Here is a 21,071-nt window from a genome sequence, read left to right as displayed (position 1 = left end):
AAATTGTAATATAAGACTCTAAAATCCATCTGCTAAAGACAACTACTAAACTATTTAAGAGATTTAAATTCCTTACTGCCTTCTTAAGTCTGCAAGAAGACCACACAAATACTGCTGCATTTTTAAGCTCTGTTAAACAGCACAATCTGGCATTAAAACTTCAGCCAGTTTCACTGCTGCTCTTCAGAATCCTGTGGCACTAATGAACTCATCAAGAACAGTCATTAGCAAGGAATCTGTAACTAAAGGGGAATTCACCAGAATTGGTATGAGGATGATGCTATTCAATATTTTCATTAATGACCTGGAAGAAAGGCAAAAACCACTGCTGATGTTTATGAATAAAGATTTGTGCAGTAAATGAAGACAGGGTGATCTGGATTACTGGTTAAAGTAAGACACTAAATAAAAACTTATTGGCTCTGGAGCTGCACACTGACTCTGGAGTCCTGGCATGCTCGGGAAGCAGAGGCAGCATTGAATAGTAGTGGCTCCCAGAGCCTCAATGATGAATTATGGCATTGCTCCGCCAGCCCCACCAGTGCCAAATTTCCAGACCCTTGTGAAGCCCTTTTCTTTGCATATAATGTGCACCCCGATTCTCCCCAGATAGTTTTGAGGTAGAAAGGTGCAGCTTATATGCAAGAAAGTATGGTATAATGTTGGAATAATAAAATGGTGACTTTTTTCCTTTATGGTATTTAACGCAATCAATATTGAAATACTACATACAGATCTGGTGTCCTTTTTGAAAAATATGGAAGGGGTTCTGAAGGAGAGGCACAAAAACAGTTGAGGACTAGAGAAAGTGTGCAAGAGACCAAAAACTAGTCTACACCACAATGTTCTGCTAATAAAATTACGTATGTTTACACCCAAAGCTCTTCTGCAACAGCAGAACCCACCATCTGTTGCTAGCCACTCTAGTTCTTCTAAACAAGCGAAAGCTTCTACCATTATCTAGCAACTAGTAGAAGGCATGTGTAAAAAGCTGCCACACCTCCAGTTAGCTGTAACAGCCTGTGCCTTCCTAATATGCGTTTCATATTCCACCAATACAACTGCTGCAGTGGATGCATGCAAAACTGCCAGAAGCAGATGAAGACATGCATATGCACTCTGGAGATTTGGCCCTGGCAGCTGCTGTCCGCTGCAAGAACCAGCTAAGTGTAGATGAGGCCTAAAAACGCAATCTGATTAGCTCAAGGCATCAAATGTCCAGGTATGCCGCAGCATTTTGGGCTGGAGCCACGCACCCCACCTGCTGCTGCTGTGGACACAGAATGACAGGGAGTGTGGCTCCAGCCAGACAGGGGGCGTGGCTCCAGTCCAAAATGCCGTCTGGCTAGCCGCGTGCCACCTCTCCCCGTTGGCGTCTGGTTGGCCACTCACCACTCTCCCCCCACTCCCCTTCAGTGTACAGCTGGCTGTGTGCCACCCCCTTACCCCCCATCCAGTGTGCCACAGAGTTTTTTTATTTAGGTAAGTGTGCCATAGGGCAAAAAAGGTTGGGAATCGCTGTTCCAGCAGCTTGTGGGGAGCTAGGTGCCCAAGGGAATCAAAACCAACCTGGGATTAAGAAGCAATGAATGAAAAAACACACATGCCAGTCACTTGAGCCAATCATGAGCTGAGCTGTATGTGACACTTGCTTGGGCTGGAGTTCCGCAGTGACCCAGGCAGATGCCTCATGTGCTGGATAGCCCCAAGCCACTTATCTGACTTACCTCTGAATTAGCTGATCAAAAAGACTGGAGTGAACTTCATTAACGTGCGAGAACATTCACAAAGAAAAAGCACCGAGTACTAAAAAATAATTTAGCAAGGCAAGGTATAACTTGAACCAAAGCCTAGAAGCTGAAACCAGATGAATTCAAAACTCAAGTGAGAATTAGTTTCAGTCTCCATCTTATGGAACAAGTATAAAATTTGGCATGGTGGTTGCACTAGCATCTAGGATGTGTTTTTTCCTGTCTTCTGAGTGTTGTCTCGGACGGCCAGAGCCGACTCGAGTTGCGTTAGAAATTGGTCATACGTTAGGGCGGGCTGGTGAATGGAGAGCCAGACACAACTTATTGGTTGCAAAAAACTTTACTCACGCCACTTGCAATCACGACGCAGGTGGTCCGGTCGTCTGAACAACCACACGAGTTGTTCCAGCTGGCGGGGCCCAAGCCAGTTAATCCGTCTGCAATTCGAAGCCAGCAGGGAAAGGGGTACGTCTGGGGTTGCGCTTGGTGACGGGAAGAAAGATCGATAGGTGATCAGTCTATCGATCGGCAGCCGCAAGTCAGATAACTTCAGAGGCACTCTGCAGCGTGCTCAAAGCTCTTCGACTTCGGCGGAAGTCGCGCGGAATTTTAAACGGCTAGCGAGCCAATTACTAGCCGCCACGTGTGAATAATTTAGCACTGGCCAATAGCGGGGCACAAAATTACATTCGAATAGCGGGAACTCTTTGCACCGTGCATTTCTGTGCTGCAAAGAAGAAAAGCATCCTGCAAAGGAAACTGCAAATTGGCGGGAACTCTCTCCTACACGCGGGTTCTCAATTGCAACAGAACACTCTGCCGTGCAAAGGAGCTCTCATGTGGCCAGGAAATTCCAAAGTGCCGAGGCACCAAAATCACTGGGTCGTGACAAATGTCACCAATTTGATGGGTAACCTGGGTGTCAGAGGAGTAACAAGTGGGAGCTGGGGAAACAAGGAGGGCAAAAGGAGCAGGGAAAAGGCTGAATGCGAACAGGGGTAGAAGGATCTGGGACCAGTGGTTTTCAACCTTGTTACTCAAGACTCAAGGTATGCCTTGCAAAATACCAGCTCTATTTTCATTCACATTTTGACTACAGATACAGTTTTTCTGTTGCAGAGAACTCAAAAACCACAACAGGGTTACCACTAGGTACCATGGCACCCTGGCTGAGAATCATTACAGTAGACCAGAGATGTCAAACTCATCTGGCCATGAAGATGATAATGGACCATGCCAGAGACAGCGCAATGCCACATGCAGCACTCTCCTAGTGCCAATCCCCTATGCTGGTGGCAATGCATGCCAGCTCTACTCTAGGGCTTTTGCTGCAAGCAGACTGAAGACTGGACCTAGCACTGTGGGTGCTGCCCCCAGCACAGGCAGCAGACTGCATGCAGCACCCCACCAGACCAGCCTTGTGCGCTGCCTCCAGGGCTGGGCTGGATTGGGTCATGCTGGTGCCAGCAAGCTGAGCTAGTCCAACAGGGTGCCACATGCAGCCCTCACTCTGCACTAACCCTAGTCACCGCGTGCAGTGCAAGCCCTGGAACACATGCTGGATGCCGTGGCCCACAAGACCACCAACTCTATATACATTACCCAAAAAAGCATTTTTTAGAACTAAAATTAAAATATGTTACAGGAGATGTTTGATTTTTAGTATACGATTTTTTTTAATCTATAATTTGTTAAAATTATATCTTCTGAAAGGTTGTGTGTGTACATGGCCCTCAACAGCTCACTAAAACTCAATAAGTGGCCTGCCAGCTGAGTACGTATTAATTGCCCACCCTTGACCTATACCCATTGCTAGAATCACTTTTGTTCCCAATATCCTAGGACTCCTCACTTTTCACAAAACACCGTCATGGATTTCTCCCTGATGCTCTTAGCTTTCTTCTTAGTAAACTAAATTCAAATTTTTGAAATGCTGTAATCTCCCCTTTTTCTGCTTGTTATATATTGCCTTTTTTAAAAAAAAAAAGATCTACCATATTTATTCATATACCAGATGCACTTCCCTCAAAGTTAGCAACTGACAACTGGGATGCATGTCTTCAATGAAAAAAAAACCCTCATTGCAACTGGCTTGGTTAAAAGATTATTTTTTCTTTTTTCTGTCTTCCCAAACCAAAGGTTGTCTTATTTTTAGTTTTTTTATTTTTTTTTGGGGGGGGGGGGGGGGGAAGAGGACTGGAAGTTGGTGGGGAACAACTGGTACATGATTCAGTGAGAGAATTGCTGCCTTGCATTCATCATTGAAGATAATTTTTGCTAAAAAGTATCTTTTATCCCTGAATGGGGGGGAGGGGGGGATTTGTAGATTTCAGATTAACACGCACTTGAACTTCCAATCTGAATTCATATTTTTTTCCAATTAGTTTCATTTCATGCAGGCTTTTTTGCTTTTTTTGGAAAATCAATTAATCTGATTTATGTATTACTTGTTGAAACAGTTTTCTCTTTGTCCATCTCAAAATGTAACTGTCATGACCATTTGTGTGTAAATAATTAAGTTATCTTCTCACTTGTAATGAAGTCCGAAATGAGCTCTCTCACTCATGCTGGCTGTCCTACTATATCATACATTAAGACACAACTAATGCTTAAGACCTCTCACCATCTCTCTCAAGCTGAAGTCCTTCATAACACAATTTTTCTTTCTATACATTACAGACAGATTTTTTTTTTAAATCAAAGTACCAAAAATTTACAAATAAACTTCATAAATTTAACACTTAAAACATTAGCAAAACTTATCTCACTGACAGGGAAACATATATACACATAAACAAGGACTTGAAATTACAACGTAATCACTCTAGCATAACATTATAATACACATGTCCACTAACTGAACATAACAACTGTCACTTTAACAGTTTTATATCAGCAAAAGGATGTTCCTTAAACATATAAGTAGCAATAAAAACCACAGTCTTCTTCGCAAGCCATAAAGGGATAGCACATACACTGTCTTTTCACTTGCTTGTACTTTGCCCCCAGTTATTTTATACCCACTCTAGGTTGAAACAAATGTCTTCAATCCATTCCTTTCCCCTTATCCCTTCCCCTTTTTCTCCCTATATTATTTTAATTCATGTAACCCCAATTGTAAGCACTCTGTTGGTGAAAAGCAGAGCTCCTTGCTGACTAACAGGCAATGGACTTTTCATAGCACTATTTTAATACACGCTATCAAAGCCCTGACTTCCCATGTCCCATCAGTACCCTCAGTTAAACCACACAACACGGGTCTCAAAGGACACCCCTGTACCCCTCCTGTCCTTTTCACAACCAATTCCAGTTTCCCCCATGCCCTTTGGGCGCAAAAGCACTCCCATAAAACATGGAAGACCGATTTATCTTGGCTGCAGAGCTCCCATGGACACTTAGGAGACCTTACCAAACCGTATCGATGCTGTACCTCTCTCACTGGCAAAATTTTCCTTACCACCTCCCATATTAACTCAAGTTCCTCCCTCCACTCCCTCCCTACCACCCCTTTCCATACTCTGCTAACCAGTTCCCTTTCTAGCTCCCCCACATCTGTCACTCTCTCCCTCTCCCTCAAGACCGTAAAAACCTTTTTAGCATCCCCCAAGCCATCAAGGCCCAGTCACTCTAATCCCAGTCCTTTGACAAAATTTCCTAAGTGCGCATGCTGTATTGCATTCCTCCACGCTTACACGCCTTTCTACCTACTCCCATACAACCTGTCTCCTCAAGAACCTGCCTGCCCAAAATCTACAAAAATTCCCAACTATTCCCATACATTACAGACAGATGCTCAATGTATTCTCACTGGATTCAGTTAGCACATGGGTCCACAGGCATTCAGAATTCTGGTTTTAAATTACCGATCATTCTGAAACCGGTAACTGTCTAGAAGAGTAATAACCCAAACTATCACCCACACCACTGTAAAGTAACAGCAGGTTAGAGCCCACTAAATATTTCAATCGCGTATGTCATCCCATCAGATTTCAGCAATGCCAGCTATTTCAGATTTCTTCTCAAGGAGAGCTTCCATTTCCTCTCAATTATTATGTCAAAGCCTAGCATTAGTATACAAGTAAGAAAAAAAACAGCAAACACAAAAACTCTCATCCCATTCTGTGTCACACTGATGTAATCTATTCACAAAACACTGAGCTTGAAGTTGTGCAACGTTTGTCTCCTTAGCAGCCCTGCCTTGCAGTGTCGTTCGGCCGAGTCTACGATCCAGTTTAGCACACAGAGCTCGGATTCTGCTGGCAACCGTGGGAGCACACGCACATACTCAGGGGTCTCACATGGTAACAGCACCTTTTTTTCTGCCAGCAGAGCAGCACCTACTCTGCAAGTGACAGAAGACTTCTGCCACTACAGAGAAGCTACCAGAAAGTACATGTTGACATGTCCCTACTTTCTACTGGCAGTCATGGCTCCTGCCAGCACAGTTGCTGCAGTGGGGCTGTACAGAGCTATAAACAGCCACGTGGGTAGGGATGGTTTGATGATATCTATGTGGCAGCAAACCTTTGCTAGCAAAATCAGCAGAAAACTTATAATGCACAACAGGGGCTGAAAACCTACAGAGCAGGAAGCAATTCTATCCAGGTTTCATAGGTCACACCACTGGTAGTGGGGATGGGGAATTTTCATTAGCTGAAGCAGCGAAGTAAGAACCACTAGCCTACCATGGAGCAAGGGGCATTATTTCAGCCCACCACTCCTAAAGGTTGATGACCCCTGATGGAAATAAGCCCTTTCATACCTTTCTAGACTGTATAGCACTGTACAGTTCCATGTGATACTGCCTCGTTTCCAAACCTTTAAGACCACCAATGGAGACTTGCAACACAACTTCATAACTCTATCCAATCTTGCAATTACATCGTGCATTTCCATTCTACAAAGACTACTCATCAGTATGTTGACTGAGTTCCTTGACAAACTCTGTCTCCTGTTCTGACTATGGAATCACTGATGCCTACCTGACTTCTTAAGATTGCTGAAGGGCCATTTGGTATTTGTCTGTTTATACTGCAAGGTCTTCTCTCAGGTATGTTCCCTTTAACATTGTTCCATTTTTCCAAATATAGATTCGTATTTAGTTCACCAAGTATGATAGTGACTTTATACTTCAGAGATCAGGCTACAAGAGTCCCAGTTCAACACCCCCATCACAACTTTTCTGCCTATTCCCTCTGGTTCCCTTATCACAGATACTTCTACCTTCTGCAACAATAATTTACAGATTTCAGTTTCCTAGACATCTCCCTTCCCAGCCACTAAAATCCTGAAACTTGCACATCCAAACCACCTACCTTGCCCTCTAGTTTGGCCACCACTGTGCATTTCATGAACAAAAACTGTCCCATCTTCCACAGGAAACGTAACAGAGATGATCTTACTCTGCTCCTCTACATAACATACACTAGGAACAGCAGTTGTTCTCTTGTCCTTCAAAATTGCTACCTGATGCAATTATATTCCTATAAAGATGAACGCATGTTCCCACTCCAAACTGAAACTCCTGTATGTTTGTTTGCCTTGATCATCTGCGTGGCATATAAACAAGCAGGCAGTTGAACTCCATCCCCTTACTAATAGTGAAGGATTAACCATGCAGAATACAAACACAGAGGCCAACCAGAACAAAGGGTTGCAATAACACAGACCTCACCAAGACACAGACCCATCTCATCTGTCCTGTTCAGGTCCCAGAGCGCAAGCAACACTCACGAAGAACAGTCCACAGCTACAACTACTGAAATGCCCATTTGTTACATCTGTGCTTCTGCTCAGAAGCAGAGATTGTGTTTGATATGCCCTGTAACGTCAGAAACCACAAAATTCTAGTTTCAAATGGCATAAAGCAGTGGTGTTCAACATTTTAACCTGGTGGGCTGGCTGGCTGGTGCCCAGTCCATCCACGGGCCAGATCTGTCCAGTGGTCATGATCCAATACCCAGAAGGGGTGCAGTGGGGCTCTATCTGGCCATACAGAGGGCAATTGGGGCAGCCCAGCCCCAATCCATCCATTTGGGAGGGAAGAGAATTTGGCCCAGCTGCAGCCTGGTGCAGCAGGGGGAGGGGGAAGGGGTATGACCCAGCCCTGATCCTGCCACGGGAGGCAGGGGGAGGGCAGAAGAATGTGGCCCAGCCCCAAGCTGGCCCCGCAGAGGGAATGGGGCACGGCCTGGGGCATGGCCTGGCTCCAAACCGAACACAAGGCTTCAGAATTTAGCAGTGGGGAAAGGGGTGGCAGTATTCATTGCCACTGCTCCCCCACCCCCAAATTTTCCAACCCACAGGGAGCCTTGTGGTTTGGGTGTCATGGTTCCACAGGGCAGATTTGATTTGCAGGCCGAATGCTGAGCTCCCCTGGTACAAAGTATTCACCTTTAAGCCTAGACTAGTGGTCTCCAACCTTTTTAAGCAGATCACCATTGGCATTTAAAAGCAATGCAAGGTCTACCGTGCACCACCGTCAACCCCCCCGCAGCAGGTAAGTCTGTGGGGAGGGAAGGGGAGGGAGGCAGAGGGAGAAAAAATAATTTGGGGGCGCACCTTCCCAGCAGGTAAGTCCCACCTGGCCCGGGCCCCACTCAACTTATCCCTGCTCCTGCTTCTGTGGCGCTATCCCTCACCGTGGGGGCCTCGATCTAGCCCCTGCCCCTTCCCTCCCCTATGGACTGACCCACTGGGCTGGGGCGCATGCAGGCACTCAGCCCCCCACCCCAGCCTTGGATTGACTCCAAGAGGCTCCAAGATCTCCTGCAAAAGGCTCCAAGATCTACCAGTGGATCGAGATCCACTGGTTAGTGACTAATGGTCTAGAGAGATGGTTAGCTGTGTCAATCTGAAGTCATGCAGAAAACACAGTAGGGATAACACTTTAGACAGTAAATTGGTTCAGAGGCATGACCTTTCATAAACAAAAGCCTACTGCTTCAGATGATATGAACGGACTTGCAGAATGAAAGGGTTTAAAAATAAAGAGGCATGTAGATGCAAAGGAAAAGAACAAAGGGAGAGTGGGAACCACTGAGAGATGCAAAAGGTGGGCTGGAAAGCTCAATACGAGACAGTTAACACACTGAGGGACAAAGACAAACAGCTAAAAGCTAGTTTAGGTAATGGTGTATAAAAACCCATGTTTAACAAAATCCAATCTATGATTTCTTGTTCTACAAGTTCATGGTCAAGTTGGCTTTTTAAGGTGGTTGTTTTTATATTTTTTGAAGGACAGCTATTTTGAGGTCAACAATGAAATGTTTAGGGAGGTTAGTGTTCTGCCATGAGCTTTTGTACATTTCTGGAATTTTGTCAAATCAGTGCCAGTTCTTTTACACAGGGTTTTTCCCATCTGACCAGTGTAGACAGCAGAGGGGCACTGTAAGCAGCTGGTAACATATATGACATTAATAAAGGAAGAGATAAAAGAACGCTGGGCATTTTATTTTGTGTGGTTTGGTCCAGTGATTATATGGTCAGCATTGATGAGGAGGCACATCTAGCATGTGGGTCTGTAGCAAGGCCTATGTCTTGATGAGAATTCAAGTTAAGCTGTCTGTTGCTGGAAAGACACTGTATGAGGTTGGGGGGCTGCCTATAAGCCAGGACAGGTTTGTTCCCCATGGCTACCTTGAGATAGTTGTAAAATTCCAGGAGGGGCTTGGGGGTCATTAATGATGTGTCCAAGGGGCTCAAGCTGGCAGATGTAGATGATGATCAGAGGGATTCTGTTGTCCTTGCACAGGGTTGGTACTGCAGCAGGTCCGAGAAAAAGGTCAGAATCTGGCTGTGTTGAGTGGCTAGCTTTGGGAGTGCACTGTAAATATAGGAAGCCCTGTTCCAGATCCCCAAGGTGTGTATTCTGGTCAGTGGGACCAGAGCAGATACAATTGTAACAGAGCTTGGCTGTAGGAGATGGATCCAGTGATATTTAGCATGAAGGCTGGTGGTGTGGAGGTAGCTGCATCGGTCAGTTGGCTTCCAACACAATGTAGTGTCAAGTGGTCATTATAAAACTCCACAGTGCTGTTAAGATGTGAATTTGCTGTATGGAGTATTCAAGAGTCAGTCTGATGGTGGGGCGGAAACTGTTACAGTACTGGTAGAATTTGCCTAGAGATTCCTTCCCATATGTCCACACGATGATGTCATCGATGTACCTCAAGACTACCAAGGGGATGAGAGGGCAGCTACTGAGGAAGCAAACTTGAAGATCTGTCAAATTATATTAGTATATTGGGGGGGCCATGCATGTGCCCATAGCAGCGCTATTCATTTGTAGGTGTAGTGAGTATCCAAATCAGAAATGGTTGCGTGGGAGGACAAAGTGGGAGACTGATGAAAACAGCAGCAGTACCATCATCAGGGATGTGGATACCTATGGCTTGTAATCCACCTTTACAGGGGATGCTGGCATACAAAGACGTGTCATACATGGTAGCTAACATCGTGTCTGCTAGAAGCTTGTCAAAGGAGCCTAGTTTCTTAAAGAAACCTGTGGTGACCTTCAAATGGCTGGCAGCTCAGGAACATGACAGAGTCACATAGCCAAAAATTCCCTCTGCAATGGTACTAATGCTACAGACAGTGATGTGTCCTGTGTTCCTGGGGCATGGATACATCAATCCTCTCTTGAATGTCCAAAGGGAGCATCTTCAAGATGTTGCATAGTTTCCCCTGGTATTGTTCCATGGGGCCTTGGGTCAGGAGTTTGTAAAACTGTGTTGGAGATTTGTCTTTCTGCTTCCTGTATATATGCTATTTTGTCCATGACAAGACTGTTGTATGATAATTGTCTTTCAACTCTGTTATACACAGGACTTAGGTTGTAATGCAAGCACTGTTTTTTGTTTTTTTGGGGTTGGTTGGTTTGTTTTTTGTTTGGGATTTTTGGGGGGGGGATGGGGGAGGGAGGCTGGCAATGTCAGGGTAGAGGGATGTGGAACAGTTTATGTATAGGTCCACAGTGAGACAGCAGCCCTTGGATGCGGTCCAGGAGGTATCTTTCCTCTTGTGTGTGTATGGGTCAGGTCTGTGGTAAGTTGGTCATTGAATGGCTCCATATCAAGTGATTCATAACGCTATATGAAAGCATGAAGATAGTCTTACCTTGGGGACTAAGAAAACAGAAGTTGGTTTAAAAACTAGGGGTACAGCAATATATGGGCTGGCTATCAGATCAGCACCAATAAAAAGAGAAATTACATTATTGGCTTTTGGCTTTTTCCGGTCGTTGTAGCTGATAATTACGGCTGCATGCCCAGAGCAGCCCGACAAGAGCAGTCTGTTCCCCATGCCCCACCACCAGCCCGAGCCAGCAGCAGACTACAAGTCCCAGCGAGCAGTGGGAGGAGGCCCCAGAGAGTGATCACAGGGAACCATGCTCAGCAACAAAAGGACCATTACTGGCTCCTGCTGCTGCTGCCGCCATGGCAACACCACACATGCAGCAGAGGTCTGAGCGCTGGTGCTGCTGTGGAGACATTGGGCTGCACGCAGGTTGGGTAAGGTGCATACTCCGTTGCACTAGGCATCTTTGTGAAAGCAGCTTCTCCCCAGCAGCCACAGGAGCTTAGCTGAGCAGGGCCCACAGGCACCGAGGCAGCAGCCTGCTCTGGGGCTCCAAATATGCCTGGCTCTGCTGTCTGTGCAAGGGTCTGCCCTGCCCACCTGGGACAGCAGCACAGGCTGCGCAGGGAGCAGGGCTGCGAGTAGGTTTATGTCAGTAGTTTAAAATGCCTTACACTATTACTAAATAATCGATTATCAGACCAGCATCGGCAAATATCAGTATTGGCCAAGAAAATCTTTATTGGTACGCACCTATTAAAAACTACTGGTTAGACAAAGATGATGCGTCAGAGGCAGGCTACAATTTTAGTCTGGACTAAAATAGGCATGCCTACAATAAAGATGCTGATTTGAGAGTTGCCTATATAGAAATGGTACTTACATTTTTTTATTTTTAATAGACTCAGGGATCCAGGGAAAGGACTGAGGGACAATGAAATGAGGCCAAGACCAGATTCCTTTGGGATTCCACATAAAACCTGGAAGAGGAATAAGAAGAATCCTCCAAAGAATGCACTGCATGGTCAATGAATTAAGAGGAGATTCAAGAGAGGGTAGAGTTATAGAAGCCAAGAGGTAAGACTAACAGGCCTATAGTTTCCTGGGTCCTCCTCAAAAAAAGGGAGGAAGGAAGACTCAGGAAACTATAGGCCCGTTAGTCTTGGGGAAGCTCTTTGAGAAAATTATCCAAAAACACATCTGTGAGGGGCCAGCAGGGGAGATTATGCTTAGGGGCAACCAACATGGCTTCATTAGAGGCAGGTCCTGTCAGAGCAACCTGGTTGCCTTCTATGCCCAGGTCACAAAATCCTTGGACATGGGTGTCGCGGTGGACGTAGTCTTTCTGGACTTTAGGAAGACCTTCGACACGGTCTCTCACCCCATTCTCATCAAAAAATTAGGTGACTGTGGCATTGATGCCTACAGTCAGATGGGTGGCAAACTGGCAGGGGGGGCCGCACCCAGAGAGTGGTGGTGGATGGGTCTTTTTCAACCTGGAGGGATGTGGGCAGTGGGGTTCCACAGGGCTTGGTCCTCGGGCCCGCACTGTTCAACATCTTCATCAGTGACTTGGACGAGGGGGTGAAAAGCACCTTGTTCAAGTTTGCAGATGACATCAAGATGTGGGGAGAAGTGGGCACGTTAGAAGGGAGGGACAGGCTACAACTAGATCTGGACAGGTTAGAGGTGGGCAGATGAGAATAGGATGGGTTTCAATACTGACAAGTGCAAGGTACTGCACCTGGGGAGGAAGAACCAGCAGCATACCTACAGGCTGGGGAACTCCCTTCTCGTCAGCGCAGAGGCAGAAAAGGATCTTGGAGTCTGTCACAACCCAGTGATTTTGGTGCCTCGGCACGATGGAATTTTCTTGCCACATGAGAGCCTCTTGCACAGCGAGGGTTTCTGTTGCAGCAGAAGAACCTCGGTGCAAGAGGCGACTTCCGCCCAAGTCGAAGAACTTTGAGCACGCTGCAGAGTGCCTCTAAAGAGATCTGACTTGCGGCTAGCTGATTGATAGACTGATCACCTATCGATCCTTCTTCCTGTCGCCGAGCGCAATCCCAGACGTACCCTTTTCCCGCCGGCTTGATTTGCGGACGGATTAACTGACTTGGGCCTCGCCAGCTGGAACAACTCACACAGTTGTTCAGACGACCGGACCATCTGCGTCGCAACTACAGGCGGCGTAAGTAAACGTTTTTGCAACCATTAAACCTTGTCTGCCTCTCCATTCACCAGCCTGCCCAAACGAACGAGCAATTTCTTAATCACCTCGAGTCGGCTCTGGCTGGCCGAGAGAATCATTACTGATTCCAAGATGAACATGGTCCGCCAATGTGAGGACGCGGTCAGTAACGCCAAACGCACCTTGTCACGCATCCACAGATGCATCACGAGCAGGTCCGAGGAGGTGATCCCCCCACTCTATGCGACATTTGTCAGGCCACAGTTCCTGTGTCCAGCTCTGGGCACCGCATTTCAGAAGGGATGCGGATAGCATTGAGAGGGTCCAAAGGAGGGCCACTCGCATGATCAGGAAGCAACAGGGCCCCCCTATGAGGGGAGGCGATGGGACCTGAACCTGTTCAGCCTCCACAAGAGAAGGCTGAGAGGGGATCTGGTGGCCGTCTATAAACTTACCAAGGGGGACCAGCGGGGAAATGGGAGAGACTCTGTTTCCTTGAGTGCTACCAGGAGTAACTAGGAATAACGGCCATAAGTTGACTGAGAGTAGGTTCAGGCTGGACATCAGGAAGTACTATTTCAGAGTCAGGGCGGCTAGGATTTGGAACCAACTTCCAAGGAAAGTGGTGCACGCTCCTACCCTGGGGGTCTTCAAAAGGAAGCTAGATAATCAACTTGCCAGGGTTGTCTGACACCAGCATTCTTTCCTGCCCACGGCAGGGGGTCGGACTTGATGAACTGCTCAGGTCCCTTCCAACCCTATCAATTATGAAATTATGACAAGGTTTCAAAAATGCACAGCTGATTGTGTCAAGATGGCTGGCAGGTCAAGATGAAGATCAAATTTTAGTCGTGGTCTGTGGCTACAAAAAGGTCAGAGACTTTGGTGAGAGCTGTTTCAGTGCCATCTATGGAAAGGAACTAAAATTCAAGTGGTTCTAGGACAGATTCGGAGAGAACCACCACAAAGTGACTGTACAGAGAATATTCAGTTAACCTAGAGATGAAGAGTAGGAAGTGTGTTAGCTGGAAAAAAAATCAAAGTAAGATCAAGAATGGTACAGTTTAAAAAACAACATGAGAAATTATGCCTCCATGATGAGGGTAGAGCCAAATGGCAGTTAGAGGTAACGGATGCAAGTAGGGGTGCACTGATAGAGATTTGTTGAGCCAATACTGATGCCATATTGGCTGATACTGATTTAATTCTAATATGCAGCCCTGCAGCATGGAGACTGGCATCTGGCTGGTAAATCTGCTGTGGGGAAGGGGTAGGAGGAGGGAAGGGGCATGGTGGGGACAGACTGAGGCCCCTGCAGTGAGGGAGGGAGTAGGGCTGGTGTTGGGGCAGATGCTGCCCAGCCAGGGCAGGCCAGGGCATGAAACAGAGCCACAGCTCCTCCAGGGGATGTTGGGGGGGGGGGGCTCCCACTGCTACATGCACCCTGGGAGGGCATGGGGGCATGTGCCCCCCAGATCTGCGTGCAGGGGAGGGCAGGCTGCTGCTGCAGGCTGGGGCCAGGGGTTGTGCCGGGCTCTTTCTGCCAGGGGCCTGGGCTGGGCTGCACTAAGGGCACACACAGGCAATGCTGGGAGCAGGTGATATGGCAAATTCTGGGGAGACTGCAGCCCCCGCCCCCACCCCAGCAGCATGCAACTGCCCACCCCAGCCCCCCTGGTGGGAAGAGCCAGTGCCGCCCTGGCCCCAGCGGTAGCCCACCCTGCCCCATGCACAAATCAGGAGGGCACATGCTGCCCCCATGGCCTCTCAGGGTGCGCGTAGCAGCAGGAGCATCCTGTCGCCCCCTCCCAATGAGCCACAGCTCCATCCCATACTCTGCCCCTGCAGGACAACACCTGCCCCACCCTAGCCCCATTCCCTCCCTCCCTGTGAGGCCTCAATCTGTCCCCCCACACCTCTTCCCCCAAAACAGACTTACCAGCTGGACCCAGCTGCACTCCTCACTGCCGGGCTGTGCTCCTGGCCAGCTGCACATGTGCACTTGGTATTTATTGGCCAATCAGACCAAAAAAAAAGCTGATTGCCAATACTCTCAATTTTCTTCATATCGGTGCCAATCTGATATGGGAACCATGTATTGGTGCACCTCTAGATACGAGTAAGGGAGGGCGTGAAAATGTCCACAATTTATTGTCTGATAACTCATGAATTTTTGTGCAATTCTGTTTGGCCAAACTACTCTGAATACAGGACCTTCAGCATGTATTTGAAGGTCCTGAATTCCAGATCTCAGACTAAAAAAAAAAAAAAGAACAAAACCTATCTCCATAATTAATGTTGTCTAAGCTTAGAGACAAACATTTTTTAAGGTTCAAAGAAAAGCACTCAACTCCAGGGAAGAAAGGCTTCTCCATAAACCACTAAGCTCTTATAATAAAAAATATGCGGCCAAACATTAATGAGCTGGAGAACCTAACTAGCTAGAATTTATATATAGGCTGGCCCTATCTATGACCAGTCAAATGGCAGAGAATTCACTTCCCAGGCTGGCACTGAAACTTATAGACCAACTATCTGTTTTTGTCCATAGTAAAGAGAAGAAATCTCATCAATTTACCACCAGAGAGAAGACTGGTAGGCTGATATGGGATTTATTTTCTGGCAGCTTTGTCTTTTATATGTCAAAATACAATCCATTAACAGTATGCCTTTAAATGACTTTTGTTTCTGTGTTACCAGCCAAAAAACTAGAGATAGTTTATTGTTGAAATTTGCAGTAAGTTTAACTACAAATGTTTACTTTAACCAGTTCACAACTTAGGGGTTTAACATGTTTTTTTTGTTTGTTTTTTATTTTGTTACCTAGGACTTTCTATTCCTTTTATGTGATCCTAATGGGATCACTACTGGGATCCTATTTATTAGCCTTAAGTTAAAAATTTCTTAAGATGTAAAATGGATGAGTAGAGAAAAATGTAAGATGTTCTTAGGGTGAACCACTGAAGCAGCAGCAGCAGCAGCATTTGATAATCAAGAGTCATTTAAAAATAACAAAAATATACAAGCTACTAAAATGAATACAGGAAAATACTGTTCTTTGTTCATGAATCTCTGAAAATGTTGTGCTCCTAATTTTTCAGATTTACACAATTTGGGGATTTAAATTAAGCAATTAATCCCTTAAAAGGGTCACTGTATATACAATAATAGGATAAGAGTAAGAAGATTCTTAGCAAATGCTGGTACTTTATATCATCTGATAACCTGCCCCAATGCATGGTGGGTCTTTTGTTAAGTGTTTTGGAGAGATTAAGAGGATATATAAACTGACTCCTAGATCCCAGTCCTCATTCTAGCAACAGAAAATACAAGTCTATGCACCTGGCCTTTATTAACTGTAAGAGATTTTTAAGCATTAGTTAGCTGCTCTGATAGTAATTTATGCATTATGGGTCACTGCCTGTTTCACCTCTCCCAAAGGTGAACTCAGGAAAAGAACTAGACGCACTGCTCTTTCATGCACTCTGTCCTTTATCAACATATTGCTAAAATGTCAACATGTACATAGCATATCTGGAGAATTACATTATTGTCTTCTATTCCCAGTAATTCAGTGTAACCTAGGAGATCTGAAACATGCATGTCTCTGCATGGCCATTTCAATCTAGAAACTGATTGAAAATTGATGAGAAGCAGAAAGACAAAGAAAGCTAGGACTGACAAACTTAAGAATAACAAGATTTATGTATATTTGGGACAAAAAGAATTATAACAATAATGCTTTACTACTAGACAGAAAGAACAATGATGATTATTTCAGTGATTCACAACCAGGGTGCCACAAAATCATTTTAAGGGTTCTGTAGGATGCTATACACTATCAGGTGTGCAAATACCTACACAAGATAAACCATGAGATTTCAAATAGGAATCCATAGTGTCAAATACATTCTGACACACTGGGGTCTTTCTAAATTCTTTGCAACAAAAGTATTGCCATAGTCAAGAAATAAGCACAAGCTAAGTGCTAGCATATTTTGAGGAGTGCTTTGAGTCTAGCAAGTTGCAACTCGAGTCTAAAAAGGCTAAGAGCCACTAGATTATATATAATCATGCTGATAAAAAACTTTCTATTTCAACAGCAGCACCTAAAGCTAGTCGAAGTGGTCCAGAGAGTTAAACATTTTGACCAGTCAGTTCAAAGTTTTTGGGTGCAGGATGTCTGAGAAGTTCTCTGGACCACTAATGTTAAGTGTGAATAGGCCTTGGAACATTATGGAAGTGTTCAAGAACTGAAAAATCCTGTGCTATGCTATGCTAATATTTAAAAAAAGGGGTAAATCAGATAACTCACAGCTGTAAACTTTGTCAGCCTAACATCAATCCCAGGCAGAATAAGGTAACAGCTAATACTGGACTCTAAAACCCACATTTAAGGCTTGATTAATTAATATCAGTCACCAGGGATAAATGTAAAATAGATTTTGTAATATTCATTTTTTGGATTAAGTTATAAGTTTGGTTGAAAAAGGTAGTAGTGCTGATGTAATAAACCCAAGATTTGTTCAAGGCATATGACTTGGTACTGAAAAATGTTTATTAAAGTAATATGGCATAAAACCATGGCAATATTACATGGTTTCAGAACTCTCAAGATGCAACTATAAACAAGGAAACACACCACTGAGCAGCTGTGTTTTTAGAGGATTCCACAGGGATCAGTTCTTGGTCCTGTATTCTAATATTTTTACCAGTGGCCCAAAAGAAAATAACGATCACCAATTATTTTTAGATGACCGATATTGAAGTGGTACGTAATAAGAATAGGGGTGCACCGATAAAGATTTTTTGGGCCAATACCAATGGCTGATTATTAATGAGCCATATCAGTCAATACCGATCTGACTGCCGACATGCAAGCTCAGCATCTTGGAGAACAGTATCCAGCTGGTAAGTCTATCGGTGGTAAGGGGTGGGGGAGGCAGATCAAGACCTCCACAGTAAGGTAAGGAGTGGGGCTGGGGCAGGTGCTGCCCAGCCAGGGTAGGGCAGGGCCTGGGAGGGAGCCGCGAGTGGCTTATCCAGAGGGGATGGGGAAGGGGAGGGTGTGGCTCCCGCCACTGCACACACCCCTGGGAGAGGCATGGGGGGCACATGCCCCCTAGACCCATGCGTGGGATGAGGGCGAGCTGATGCTGCAGCCTGGGGCAGCACTGGACTCTTCCTGGCAAGGGGACTGAGCTGGGGCTGTGCTTGAGGTGGGTGGTAGCAGCACTGGGAAGGGGGACTACAGCAAATTTTGGGGTGGCTATAATCTACCCCATAGCCTGCCCTCCCAGCGTCACTGCCCACCCTGAGCACAGCCCCACCAGGAAGAGGCCAGCACCACATCCCAGCCCATCCACAGGTTCAGGGGGCACATGCCTCCCATGTTTCTCCAGGGGGTGCGTGCAGCAACATAAGTCACCCCCACCCCTCTGTGCCCCCCAGCAGGGCAGCACATGCCCCTGCCCCAATCTTTCCAACACCATGGGGACCACAAATCTCCCCACCCCTCCCCTTCCCTGGCTCAACAGACTTACCAGCTGGATGCTGCTCTCCAAGCTGCTGAGCTGGCTGTATGCATGCTGCAGCTATGCACACAACATTTATCAGCAACATTATCAGCCATATCAGCCAAAAAAAGCCAATGCCAATAATGTCAACTTTCCTTTTACTGGTGTTCATATGATACGGACTGATATATCAGTGCACCTCTATAAGAGAAAGGGAAAAACAATACCATATTCACTTGAATACAAGACAAGGTTTTTTGCCCCAGCTGGCATGGAGAAAAAAGCCCCCTCATCCTATAGTCACATACAACAAAATCTCACTAAATACACTATCATTAAACTGCTGCCAAAAGTATCATGTGCTTAGCAATGGAAACCTACTATGAAGCTGATTAAATGCAGCCAACACTGAGCACAACTATAAAACACATAGCTCACATCAGGCAAACATGCTGATGGGAACCTACCACAAGAATAGGTTAGCGTAACCCATCTGAATAAAATATATATATATATATATACACACACACACACACACGTGCCAAATAAGCACAGCCCCCCTCACCACCAACTCTTTTATCAGTCATGGTGAGCCACAAGTTTGCATACAGTTCACTCAAAATCCCTTTGTTGGCCCTTCTCTCAGTGCAACGCATACAATTAGTGTGGCCCCACCCTCCATGAGGTGAAGCTGGACCAGGCTGCCCTGGCACCTCTTCTGCATATACATTTTTGGAGCAACCAAGGACTCATGACAAGAACACCTGGTTCCAGTCACGAGCAGGGACTAATTAGTGCACACCTCTTTTTTTTTTTTTTTTTTTTTGGGGGGGGGGGGGAAGGGTTGATAATCTAGACTATAAACCCTTAGTGAAGAGTGCCAAGCTGTGGGGTCATAGTTTCATAGTTGTTAAGGACTGGAAGGGACCTTACAGATAATTGCAAGGGCGGGCAAAATATGGCCGGCAGGCCACATCTGGCTTGCCAGACCATTCTATCTGGCCCACAGGGCCCCTAAAAATTTTAGAAAATTAATATCTATTTCCTTCTGGCTGCCTTTCAAAGATGACAGGAGCCACAGGGAGCCCGCAGCAGGAGGGAAGAGAGAGAGAGACAGAGACAATTTATTGGTGACAGTATCAGCCACATCACTCAAAAAAAAGCCAATTGGCAATAATGTCAATTTTCCTTTTACCGGTGCCAATACGATATGGACCAACATATCGGTGCACCTTTAGCAAAAATCATCTATTATCTCTGCACTTGCTACTAGTTTGACCTTTACTGGAATATCTATCCAGGTCCAGGTTCCAATGCCCACAATTCAAAATGAATGTCTAGCAACGAGTTTTCAGAGAAAAGTCATGAGAGTGATTAAATGATGCAGAAACATGATCTACAGCAGATTCAAAGCACTGAATCTATTTAGCTCAGATAAACTTTTAAGGAGTGATCCGATGAGCCCATATAAAAGTGGGCTCTGTAACTTGTCAGATAAAGCAGATAATAAAAAACAATGGCTGAACATTCAACCTAGACAGACTAAAAATAAGCTCACTTTTCTTCTTTTTTTCCTCACAATGAGGGTAATTAACTAGTGGAACAACAGAGTTGTTGTGAATTCTCCATTATTGGAAATTTTAAAATCAAGATTGAATTCCCTCCCCCCAGAAGTAACTCAGGAAAATTCTATGGCTTCATTTATAAAGAATGTCTGACTAGATGATCATAATGGTTCCTTCTGGCTTCATAATTAGCGACCTACCTAAATTGCAGTGGAAGTATGTGGTGCAGTGATGCCTTTAATCTCTCTCTTTTGTTGCACATCCCCCTGCCACTGAGTGGGCAAGAGGCAAAAACCATGGCATTAATTGCCTCTTGGCATTAATTGCAGGCAAAAAAAAAAAAAAGGGGGGGGGGGGGGTTCAGCAAAAAGAGTGATTTTAAAGATGCCACTGGACAGTGAACTTTTGCCCTGATTTCGGGAGGTCTTGATTCATAATTTATTCATGCTTTTTGGTCCAACAAAGCAGGGCTTGAAAAATGCACTAGGCTACGCAGAACAATCAGACTGAAGTACTTGCAAGCTATTTCTGCAGAACTGAAGCCTCTGTATTTTAACTGTATTTCTAACTCTCAAAAATGGACATAAATCTCCAGTTTCAAAACACTGCAAGATTGAGTCTTTTGACAGCTTCAGTGCCATATCAGCAGTATTCTCAAGCAACAGAGTGAAAAAATGGCCAGTCTGAGCATACTTTCACAGCTGCTCTTTAGAACGATTCAGTGAACAGCATTAGACATGCACCTTGGTATTATACAGAGAACTACACAAAGAGCATTAAGAGGCTGACACTGGAGCTAATTTGGAGAGGAATGACAAGACAGTTTAAAGAATGTACCCCTTCAAACCACTGGGAGGAATGAAGAAAGAAATAGAACAATGAAACCTATCAACTACCCAAACCCAAAGTTTATAACAGAATCTAAAAAAATGAACAGTGATAGAAAAGGAAGACCTAATTCTCCTGCAGG

General features: G+C 45.4%; 1 protein-coding gene across 1 annotated transcript in view; it reads right to left on the bottom strand.

Moving 5' to 3' along the window:
* GIGYF2 (GRB10 interacting GYF protein 2) overlaps positions 1–21,071 on the bottom strand; it is a 123,814-nt gene that overhangs the window by 93,915 nt on the left and 8,828 nt on the right.

Source organism: Alligator sinensis, unplaced genomic scaffold (genome assembly GCF_000455745.1).
Source record: "Alligator sinensis unplaced genomic scaffold, ASM45574v1 scaffold237_1, whole genome shotgun sequence".
Classification (NCBI taxonomy): Eukaryota; Metazoa; Chordata; order Crocodylia; family Alligatoridae; genus Alligator; species Alligator sinensis.
Note: the sequence above shows the minus strand (reverse complement) of the source record. Positions and strands in the feature narration are given on the sequence as shown.